Here is an 11,823-nt window from a genome sequence, read left to right as displayed (position 1 = left end):
TCCCCACATAGCCCCATTGGAGGCCAATGGCCGATCAGACTCTGCAGAAGGCTGAGCTGGGCCAGGGAGGAAAGGGGAGTGCTGCAATTGCCTTGGCAGCTTCCATATGCTCTGCTTCCTAATTAGAGTGACATTATGCAGTGCCTGCCAGGAGATCCGGTGTTGACCCAAAGTGTGCTGGCCTTGTCAGGGATTCTCACCAAACCATGGCAGCCCCAGAGCTGTGTAAGGGGCTTTGGATTCTGGGAATCCCTTTCACATGGTGTGGCCTTGGGCAAGGTGTTTTTTTTCTCTCTACCAAAGCAATGAGGTCAGGGGTGGGTCTTGCTTGAGTATAGGTGTGTCCTTGGTAAATTCAAAGCACACTGTCATGGAAGGTGGCAAGAACGGCATACAGAAATAAGATAATTGAGGCACTTCATGCTAATGGAAAACAGAAGGCTCCACTTGGCTCTCTGCTTGGGACACAAGGGTCCATAAGTGACTCAGGAAGTCTATGCTTCTAAACCTTTTCATGGTGGCCTATGATCCCAGGAGAGGCAAGAGGACCATGAGCTCACAAAGCAGACCCGTTCCTAGCGGCACAGAAGTCAAAATGCACACACTGTGGGCCAGCCCATCCATTCTCTCTCTCTGTTCAAGATCTTTCTTTAAGTCTCTGTAGCTACAGCATGACCTCTAAACTCCCTCGTTCAGCACTCAAGGCCTTCCCAGATCTGTCCTGAAACACTTGGCTTGTTGGCTCAGATGCTGCTGGAATCTATCTACCAAATTCTCCCTTTCTTCCCCACACTTCAGCCTTCTGCTCTCCTCATGGGACTTCCTGACAGGATTGTTCCATAGCTATTGACTCCATACCTAGGGAACTCAGGACAGCGCCTCTCTCTTGCATTTAGAGATACAGTCTTAGCCATATTGCTGTCATGTTTCCTGCTGTGTCCTTGAGGAAGATCCCAGCAAAGCCCTGTGGGTTGCTTGAAATAGGGCCCACTGAGCTCAGGATGAAGGCTTGGAGAGCTGCAGTTAGAGCCAGCGAGAGGGGGCAGCAGCAGAGGCCCACTAGGACCTGATATTCTTCCCTGGGAACTGCTTCCAGAAATCATTCAGACTAGTAACTACCTGGACTAGAATGAGCCTGAGAATGCCTCCCGTGCTGGCCAGTAGACGAGTGGGAGCCTGCAGAGACTCTGCTGCTTTGGATGACCTCGGGAGAAGGTTGTCACTGATGACCTAGGGAAGCAAAGCAGCCATGAGTGGGGCAGTGCCTCTCTATAGATATCAGGCACAGGAGGAGGGCGGTGCCACTGGGATTCCTTCTCACGGCAAGGTCCAGCACCCAGTGCCCTTGCTGGGAAACACTCGAAGACACAGGCCACGGCCCATTGCTCAGGGTCACAGGGCTGGACAGTAATAGCCCTGGACAGAATTCAAGATCTCAGTGCCTTGGGTAGATTTGGGAAGCTGGGGTTTTCTACTCCATGGCCCCTCTCAGAAAACATGCTTGGTGGGAACTCTTGGCTGCTATCTGCAACCTCCAGATAGCGTAGAAGAAAGCCCCTACTGGTAGGAGAAGCCTGAGTCCTTCCTAGTCATGCTTCCCACCAGCACCCTTAAGGATACCAGCAGCTGGATCAGCCTCATCCAGCTCTTCTAGTTCTGGAGCTCCATCCATGACACTACTACTCAGTAAGCACCTGTGGGGTTTTGTTTGTTTGTTTGTTTGTTTCTTTGTTTGTTTTTTATTTTCTCCATATTAATTGATTGATTGAAACAGAGTCTTTCTATGTATGTAGCTTTGAACTCATAGTCATCTTGCTTTAGCCTCCTGAGTGGTCCAGTCCCCTCCTGTGTGCCTTTTGCTTTAGAGTAGGATGTTTTAAATAAAAGTATCTTCATCACCTTGGATCCCAGAGTAAAGATGACATGTATCAACGTTGTAGCCCGACCTCCGCCCTGGGGCCATGAAGCCAGAGAGAGAAGCCAATGATACTTGGCAGTTCATTTTCCCCTGTTCGCCCAGACTCTTCCATCTAGCACGTTGGGTTAAGTTTTCCAAACACTTCATTATAACATTTTCAAACACACAGAGGTTGAAAGAAGGCAGAGGTGAGGTTAGTGGTAGAGCTGGGCCGGCGTGGACATGGCCCTGCATTCCATCCCCAGCACCGCCAAACAGCATACTCAACAGTGTACGTGACTGTGGAGTTGGGGACAGTGACTAGACTAGCCCAAAGCCACAATCCTGATAATGTCAAATGTGAGTGAGGACAGGGAACCGTGAAAGCTTCTGCGCGTGCCTGGCAGGTACAGCAAAACAGTACAGCCACCAGAAGGAAATAGAGAGCCCTCAGAAACTGATAGGAGGAGACTTTTTTTTTTTTTTTTACTTAAAAAAAAAAACCCTCATATTTTTGATTGTTTAATCAAAGCTAATAGAAATGTAGAAGTAAGGGATTGGTAGAGTTTTTGTTCACAAGTACAAAAAGCAGAGGGGACTCGAACTTAGACTGCATTTACACAGTCACAGGTCAGGGGGGTCTGATGTAGGTAGATTGTACTCACACAGACCTACAGCAGAAGGGACTGACGCAATTAGATTACACTTACCCAGTCGCAGGTCAGAGGGGACTGACGCAGTTAGGCTGACTGTACTTACACAGTCGTAGGTCAGAGGGGACTGATGTGCTTAGACCACACTTACACAGTTGTGGCATAGTCACTGGTTTTCTGCTGCTAGCCACGCAACACCACAGGCTGGGGGGGGGGGGTTCATGAACAGGGAAGGATTGGTTTGTCTCGTGGTCCTGATGTTGAAAGGACCCACATCTGGTGATGGCCTTCCTGTTGGCAGTCTGGTGCAGGACATCAGGCAGTGAGACAGAGAGCTCACCCCCGCACCTCATGTGTGTCTCTTGGTTTCTCTTCTTGAAAAGCCAGCAGGATTCTGGGTATGTGGCTCTCAGTTGGTAGAATGCTTGCGCAGCATGCTTGAGTCCCGAGTTTTGTCCCCAGCCCAGCATAAATCAGATGTAGTGCACACCTGTAATCCTAGTCCTTGGAAGATGGAGGCAGGAAGGTCAGACATTCAAGGTCATCCTTGGCTACATATTAAATTGGAGATTAGCCTGGACTACTTGAGACCCTATCTCAAGAACAAAAATCAGCCAAAAGGGAATCTCTGGTTTTGCCAGCACTGGGATCCAGAGCTCAGAATGAACACACTGTAGACATTAGACTTGAAACCAAGTCTCCTGTCTGTGCAACAGTTGTTTTGGATCTTCCTCTTCTCTCAGCCTGTCCTCTTTGAACAAAGCTTTCCCTGTCTGCCTCTTCTGAAAAGTTCTCCCACCAATACCCTTCCTCTTCAGCTGGGAGGAAGCAGCCAGGAAAGCTAATTTATACTAACGTGTGAGCAACTGCTCTTTAGCCCTTACAGGGCTGGCAGACCAACAACCGGGGAAGCACCGGGAATGAGGCGGGAACACAGGCATGCGGTTTCCACCTTGCACACGTCACCCAACCTTCCTGTGCCCATTGCTGCTTCTGTGAAGCAGAGGCTGAGGCTTGAACAGCGAGTGGTTCTTCTGCCTGGGTCTCTGCTCCCTCACATAGCCTTCCGGTATCTTCTAATGTACACTCAAGAGGCTGAGAAGTTATGGAGGCAGAAGAATCTGGGTTTAGAGTCCAGCCGGTTGGTGGCTTGGCTGTGGTAGTGAAATGAGGTGCTTTCCCTAGCCCTTCTGGGGCTCACCATAAAAAAAGGAACTTGAGATGTTCCTTGACCTGCAGCCACTAAGCTGCCTGGGGTTCAAGATCCTCCAAGTGACTATTCCCTAGCACACAGGAAGGCCTCACTGTTGTGAGGGCTAAGGGGCTGGGGATGAGGAGCACTGGCCTAGCATGTTGAGGTGCCTTGGGTTTCCATCCCTGTGTGGAGGGCGGGAGAAGAAAAAGAGGGAGAGAGGGAGACCAAGAGAAGGAGGGAGAGAGATACAACAGCTCCACATTGCCAAGCCATGCTGTCTCAGGCCAGTCCTTGACAATGGTTGCTGGGCCAAAAGATGCCCAGAGTGCAGTGTGATGGCCTGAGTGAGTGTGATGCCTACTCCCTATGGCTCACCGTCACACAGGGCACAACCCCTATGGCTTCAGAAGCTCTGGGCTGTTTTTGCTCAGTGACAATGTCGTGGGAGCCTGGAGACAGGAGAAGGAGAGCCGAACCGAACCTAGGGGCACCTCCAGCAAGCCAGACACCCCTCCACCCCCTCTCTCTGGGAAATGCAGCCAGTTTTCTTCCCAAAATGAAAGGAACTAAGTCCCCGACTCCAACGTGGCAGTAATTGTATGCTAATAAAAGGAAGTTTAATGGCTGTCGTTGAGAGGTGGCTCTGCAAAGTAGACAGCTCTTGACAGCTATGCTGGGGGAGGGGACTGCAGAGACGGCCCAGGAGGCCTTTCTTCTTCTTGCCCCAGGATGCAGTCTTTGTCTCCTCCAGGGAAGAAGGCAGGAATGGCCTCAGAGGCCACTGGACCCTCACTGGCTTCTACTGGCTTGGGGGCGGGGGAGGAGGCTGTGCTGGCACATGGTGCTGGCCAGGGAAGAGGTGAAAACACATCAGCCAAGGAGCTGAGCACAGGCCACATTCTCAGGGACCCTCAAGGATGCACAAGGCTCTTCTTCCCTAGAGCTCTGAGCCAGCCTAGGAGTGAGCTTGGCCCTGCATTTCCCAAAGCACCCTCGTCCCTCGTCCCTCATCACTGCGCAGGGGTAGCCCTGAGACAGGTCACCTGAGCCAGCCCTGGGTGGTCCCACACCCAGATCTCGTTTCTCAGCAGCAATGAGGCACTTGCTGGGACAGTTGGGAGCCGGCAGGTGGCTACCAGTCTCCCATGGCCTGACAGCCAGAGCACTTCCCAGCTCTAGAAAAGTCCAAGGCCATACCCCCTTTGAAGCCCCCCACCTTTCCCTGGTGCGTCTTTCTGGATGAATGAACCCAGGCTTGTGAAGACCTGTTCCCAGACAGTATAAGACAGCGTGAACAAGGAACAACCCCTGCTGGCTAGCATGGTCACACACGCGTTAAACAGACCTGTGAGGAGAGAGAGACTAGAGGGTGTGACGGCTCCAGAGATGGAGTGAAGCAGCCATTGTTCTTTTAAGCAGAGCACATAGAAAGCAGGGACTAACGGGGGGCCCACCCACCCACCTGCCATCTATCTGTCTGTCTGTCTGTCTTGGGTTTGAATCCAGTGCTTGGCATGGGCTAAACAAATACTGTGCCACTGACCTGTACTAGAATCTCTAGGAATGCATATTAACTACAAGGAGAAAGGGGAAGAGCAGGGGGCGGGGGGAGGAGAAGAAAGCGTACCTCTGCAGTGGCTGCAACAGCCCCTGCCTCCTGCCTGGGAAAATTTTCACCCCAGAAATGATTACATTTTGACTGCCTTCTTGTTTTTTCAGTGCAGAGGGTGCTTGTCTCTTAACCAGAAGCTGCAGCGGGAGGGGGCAGTGGGCACTGCAAAGCTGCCCAGGGTCTACTCTTGCCAAAGCTGGCCAGGGCCTCTGGGTCTTTGACATCCTATAGTGATCAAGGGCCACTGGAGAGAATGAGAAAACGAAAAGGCCACGGTTCTAGTTCCTGCTCCAGGGGAAGAAACTGAAGCTAAGTCACAGCAGAGGTTGCCCAGGCCTCGATGAACGTCCTCCTGCGGGGATGACAGATGCTCTGAGTGTCATCCAGGGTGAAGTTCTGTGTTCCTCTCTGGCTGCCTGGGAGCACACAGCCAAGACCCCAGGCATCTGCCTAGGATTGCTCTGACACGTCCGCAGGAGCTCTGGCAGCTTCTCTGTCCACAAAAGGAGAAATGCTGCTGGAGGCAGAGCTGTCTCAGTGTGAGCCATTTGGAAAGGACAGCCATAGGGCCATGCCTAAAGGACAAAGTTCTCTGCCTGGAGTTTGACAGATCTGAGGAACAGTTGAGAAACCCTTCCATGATGGCTTGGGGGAGGGAAACATGTCATCTCAGACAAGACACTGAACAGAGAGAGAAAGAGAGAGAGAGAGAGAGAGAGAGAGAGAGAGAGAGAGAGGTGTACCTATTATCTTTATTTTAAAACACCAGCTAAAGAAGTTTCCTTTGGGGACAGGATTTTGTTTGGGGGAGGGAAGGGTGGTGAAGAGATGCATTAATTCTGTCTGGAATACTTTAAGCCTTTTTAAAAAAATTAACAAAGACATGTTCTTGAGCAATTAAAAAAAAAAAACAATCTTTAAAACCTATTTTAAAAGAAACCCCTTGAGTCTAGCTGCAGCTCCCTCAGCTTCCCATCTCTGTGGCCACCCTATCTGGAGTCCCAGCTCCCCGGTCCTCATAGCTCAGGATGGCCATCGGGTCCCCTAGTCCCCTTCAGAGGACCAGGTGAGCTCAGTCCAGCCCTGCAGAAATAGATGGTGCTCTTGACGGGATCTCCCGTGGGACAACTCTCCATCTGTAGTCATCCAGCCCCAGGTCCAGAGTCCCCCAAAGCCCTCTCCTCCTCTAGAGGACCCTGAGCATAGACGGAGTGGCTGAACCTTGGGCTGGGGTAAGGTACGACTTCTGGGCCTGTCGCCTTCCTTTATGGCTTCTCTGTCTCTTAAGGGGTTTTGTCTGGGAATGGCCAGCCAGTGGCATTGTTTAGGCTCCCACAGCACACCAGCCTCCCAAGCATGCCTCAATTTCAGCAGCTTGTCACCCCAGCTCTGGGAGAGACCCACACTCATCTGCTGAGTTCTGGAGCTCTGCACTGCGCCGGGCAGCCTGTGGACCTTGGTGTCCTTCTGTTAGGGTCAAAGAGGCGACAGTGGGCTAAATACGGTAGGAAAAGTGTGGGGCAACGGCACCTCTTCCTAGACGGAGCATTGACTGAGCACTGACTTCCCCTGGGGATGGCTTGCAGCGTTTTCTCCTTCCTGCCCAGCTAGGGTAGGCACAGCGGGTGCCAAGAGCCGGACAGGGGGAAGCTGGGCTGTCAGTAATGAAATAGTTACCAGGTGTGATGCTGTGGGGACCTAGATGAAGGACAGGCCCCTCCACTAAAAAGCTTACAATGCAGAGGGGGACAGAAAATTGTATGGGAAGTCCCCCAGTACAGACATTTAAAGTGATGAGATGGGCCTTTGGACTCTGTCTAGGGAGCTCACTCCAACCTCAGTGTGGAGTGTTTAAGCTGCAAATAGGAAGGTGGTTAGGCATTCACCAATTAGAAAAGGCCAGAGGGAGCCTGAAGTTAGTAAGGAAAAAAAAGGGGAGGGCGTTTCCTGGGCTGTATCAGAAAACAAGGCTGGGAAAGCAGATGGGTTCCCACTAAGGTTAGACCTTTGTGTCAGGCTGCTCTTGACTATCTGAGCTAGCTGTCAAGCCAAGCATGTAAACACAGAAACTGTCTTATCATGCCAAATAACAAACAGAGCCAGGCTGCTTCCAGGGTGGGTTAACTTAGCAGCTCAGCGGAGGGATGATCAAAAATGGTTTCTTCCTTGAGTTTGTCTCCTCCTAGTCTCAAGATGGTTGCCGTATCACTAGACAACTTGCCTGCGCATATCCAAAGGCAGTAAAGGGGCATTTTCCTCAGGATGGTCAGCAGACTTCCTCTGAGATCCTATTCTATGGGGCTGGGTCACAGGACAATGCCTTATCCTTGAGGGAGCTCCAGGGAAGCAAGTCTGGGTACATCCTCTCTGCTAGGAAGCCACAGGGCAGGGCTGTGACTTGGATATGAAGTGTCCCTCTAAAAGTTCACATGTGGATGGCTGTGCCCAGCCAGTGGTGCTGTTTAGAGGTGACTGGGTCATGGGGCTGCTAACCTCATCAACAGAAGAACTCAAGGATGAGTTCATGGCATACTGGGAGGTTAGGAGGTAGGGCCTCATTGGAGGAGGTGGCTCACTAGAAGTCTGCTTTTGAAGGGTAATCTTGGGGCTGGAGAGATGGCTCAGTGGTTAAGAGCACCATCTGCTCTTCCAAATGGACCAGGGTTCAATTCCCAGCACCCACATGGCAGCTCACAACTCTCTGTAACTCCAGTTCCAAGGGATCTGACACCTTCACACTAATGCACACACACACACACACACACACACACACACACACACACAAAAAGCTCAGGCACAGAAAAACCCACCTGATTGAGTGCTGGATTCAATCCCTAGCACCTCAAAACCTGTGTTGAAGGGTAATCTTTTCTTTAATTTTTTTTTCTGTCTTTTGAGACAGGGTCTCATTACATAGCCCTAAATGTCCTGGAACTTGCTATGCAAACCAGGCTGGCCTCAAACTCACAAAGACACACCTGCCTCTGTCTCCAGAGTGGTAGAATCACAGGCATGCACCTCCTGGCACTGAGGGTAAATCTTGCCCTCATTCCCTAGCTGTCTGTTTCTGCTTCCTGGCTACCACAAAAGGAGCAGCTTTGCTCGGCCATGCATTTCCCCATGATGGAGGGACTCACACAGGCCCCAGAGTCACAGAGCCACCGGACCATGCCTTGAGCTCTCTGAAACCAGGAGCCCAAACCACCTCTTCCCCTTTTGCTTCTTTGGCTCAGGCATCTTGTTACAGTGAGCGTCATGGTTACTCCTCTGTGGCTGTGACCAGGTATCCAACAAGAAGTAACTAAAGGGAAGAAGGGCTTATTCTGGCTACAGTTGGAAGGTACAGTTCATTCCTCCAGGGGAGGCATGACTGTGGGAGAATGGGGCAGTTGGCCACATAGCCTCCACGGTGAGGAAACAGAGCAGATAGAAAAGGCCATGCAATGAAACCTCAAGACCCACCGACTTCCTGGAAGTTTCCACAACCTTCCAAAACAACACTGCATCAAGCGCTCAAGCATGTGAGCCCAGGCGGGACACCTCACATCCAGACCACAGTGCACAGCCAGCAAGAAAGAGCGCCCTACACTTCACCTTGCTCAGCACTGTGACAGATCAGAGAGGAACCCCTAAGCAGTCTTCAGGGCTTGTCACACAGTCACTGTGTCATCTCCCACAGGACCCACCAATGCCTGCAGGACTCTGAGCGTCTCCATTTGTTGGAAGGAGACCGAAGCCCAGGACAAGGGGGGTTGCTGTCCAGAGCTTTTGACTCCCGGTAGAGTCAAACACTAACCCTGTTCCAGCCTCGGGCCACCAGGGCCACCACGAAGAACAAACCCTGCAGCCATCCTGCTCTTGTTAGGAAGCTGCCAAGAATGATGTCACCATGCAGCCTGAGATCGTTGTGGGTACAGGATGGGTGGGCAGACGGATGATGGGTGGAAAGATGTGATTAAGAGATGGAATCAAAGATGGAGGACATGTGGTTGGATAGATGGATGAGAAGAAAGATGGACAGATGGACGAATGGGTATGTGGATGTATGGGTGGATGGATACAGAGACGGCAAATGGATACATTGGACGAATGGTATATAGGTACTTTTGTTGTGGTGACAAATTATCTGACAGAGCAACATAAGGATCTTTTTCCGTGCCCACAGTTTCTCTGGGATCCTTCATCACAGCAGGGAAGGTTCCATGGCAGGAGTGGCTGGCACTCCTGGAGTGGTGGCTGAGACCCACTTCCTTCAGAGGCCGCCAATCCTAGTGGTAAGGACCAGCTGGGGAGCACGTGTCCTCGCACATGAGCCTATGGGGGCCATTTCACATCCAAAGCAGATGAAGAGATGGCTGTGACGATGAGTTGACGGACAGACAGAGGGATGCACAGAGGAATGAAAGGCCAAGAAGGAAGGACGGGTGGACAGATGGATGGACATAGACGGGAGGGAGCCTGAGCCTCTGTCCTGTCACCTTGCGGAACAGATAAAGTTGATAGGCCGACTGAATCTTCCTGATGGAAATGGCAAGGAGTGGTCCTGGGCTAAGGGTCAAGAGTCTGCTGAAGGAGACTTGACAGTCAGACACCAGAGAGGGTCCTCAGTCTACACTCAGTAGTGCCAGGAAATCCTGGGGGTGAGTTGGCATGGGGGGGCCACAGAGAGGCCAGCACAGAATGACAGAATGGAAGGAGGAACTGGGTCTCGATTGTGAGGGCCATCTCAAGGCTGACCCCCAGAAACCCTCTAGTCACCTCACAGACTGACAGGCCATCCAGCTCTGTAGGTTGGGGGCCTCTGACTCTATCCACAGACCTCGAAGTAAGGCTCAGAGGATGGCAGTTGGCTGCAACCAGCTGCAGCCAGCAAGACTAAAGTTGCTAAGGGGCCAAGGACAAAGGCTGCCCTGATAGCGGCAAGATCAAGGTACACAGCAGGCGCTGCAACAGGCTCAGGGGTGGGCATCAGTGCTTTATGGGGCAGCGTCTATCCCCAGGTGTCCCTGAGTCACCGGCATCCATCCTCTCCCCTCTGCTGGCGAGGCTCAGAGAGCTTCCTACTCCCCACCGTCCCACAAATCACCTCCCACCTTCCACACACCTCCCACCCTGCACCATTCCTTCTCCCTCCTCCCTGATGCTCTCCGCGTGTGCACAGGCTGAGGCGAATGAGGCGGGCAGGAGCTGCGCACCTATGGCAGACCAGTCTTCTCCCAGTGCTCAGGGGACTCTTCTCTGTCTATCTCACCACAAAGCTTGGCAGGCATGTAGAAGGTGGGGTTCCAAGGCCTCTGATGCCGTAGGAGGTGTCAGAAGGCTCATCTTGCTTTGTGCCTGGTCAGGCCCCTGTCCACCCTAAAAAGCCAGCCCCAGGCCCACATCCCATCTCAGGAAAGCGGTTCTCCAGGTCCTGCTGCTGGGCCTTACACACACACACACACACACATACACACACACACACACACACACCCCTCCTATATGAGGAACCCCGAGTGCTGAGGGGTTCCCTTTAGTGACTGGCCTAAGCTCACTTCTAGGCAGCCCCCCGCCAGGACAGCCTACATCTGCAAAGGCCTGGGGTACCGTCTTTGGTTATCCTTTGGCTGTAGATGACTCACTCCTCATTCCTGGGCCTCCAAGCCCCTCTGCAGCAGGTGGGTCAGATCCCCTTCGAGATTCTTGCTGGTCCCGACACGGGAAAGCGACATTTCCTGCCGTTTACAGTTGTGTGCCTTTCCTCAAGCTGTGACTCCTCTGGAGCCTCAATTATATCCTGTGTGAATGGATTTGTGGCAGTTCATGAAGACAGAGGAAGTTTTTTTGATGGTACAGGATGCAGTGCTGCACTCCTAGGCTACAACCCCAGCTTCGGGGCTGATTCTTTTATGTATAAGAGTGAGGGTGTGAGTGTGTGTGAGCAAGTATTGTATAAGTATGTGAAAGTGTATTATGTGTGAGTATTGTTTGACTATACGAGTATGCGTGTGTGTGTGTGTGTGTGAGTGTGTAAGTTTGTGTGTGTGAGTATTGTGTGAGTGCATGTCTGAGTGTGCATGTGTGTGTTTGTGTGTGTGATGTGTGACTACATGTATGAGTGCGTGTGTGTGTGTGTGTGTGTGTGTGTGTGTTTGTACCCATGGAGACCAGAAGAGGTCCTTTGGTCCCCTGGCGTGGGAGCAGAAGCTGCAGGCAGTTGTGAGCTTCCCTATAGGGGTGCTGGGACCTGACCTCTGACCCTCTGAGAGAACAGGTTGTTTTAACCACTGAGGCATTTCCAGCCCCAGGGTTCTGGCTTTGATGACCCCTAATGGTGTCAATCACATCCTTTGCCAGGTGTGTCCACACTAGAGTGCTCCTCAGAGGCCTCCTGGCAGCCTCTTAAGCTGGGGTCACACGCCCTCCTGGCTTACAATCTGAGACAGGTGCACAGAGAAGCCTGCCCTCCAGGTCCTCACCACACAGA

At 52.0% G+C, this 11,823-nt stretch overlaps 1 protein-coding gene across 1 annotated transcript in view; it reads left to right on the top strand.

The window, feature by feature from the left end:
- The first annotated feature begins 1,586 nt into the window (after window positions 1-1,586).
- Window positions 1,587-11,823, top strand: part of Gpat2 (glycerol-3-phosphate acyltransferase 2, mitochondrial) — a 35,897-nt gene continuing 25,660 nt past the window's right edge. The window contains exon 1 of the mRNA XM_021657097.2: window positions 1,587-1,686. The gene's annotated coding sequence lies outside the window, so the exon portion shown is untranslated. The remainder of the gene's footprint in view (window positions 1,687-11,823) is intronic.

Source organism: Meriones unguiculatus, chromosome 18, assembly GCF_030254825.1.
Source record: "Meriones unguiculatus strain TT.TT164.6M chromosome 18, Bangor_MerUng_6.1, whole genome shotgun sequence".
NCBI classification, from domain to species: Eukaryota; Metazoa; Chordata; class Mammalia; order Rodentia; family Muridae; genus Meriones; species Meriones unguiculatus.
The sequence above is the reverse complement of the archived record's forward strand: the minus strand, read 5'-3'. Positions and strand labels throughout refer to the sequence as shown.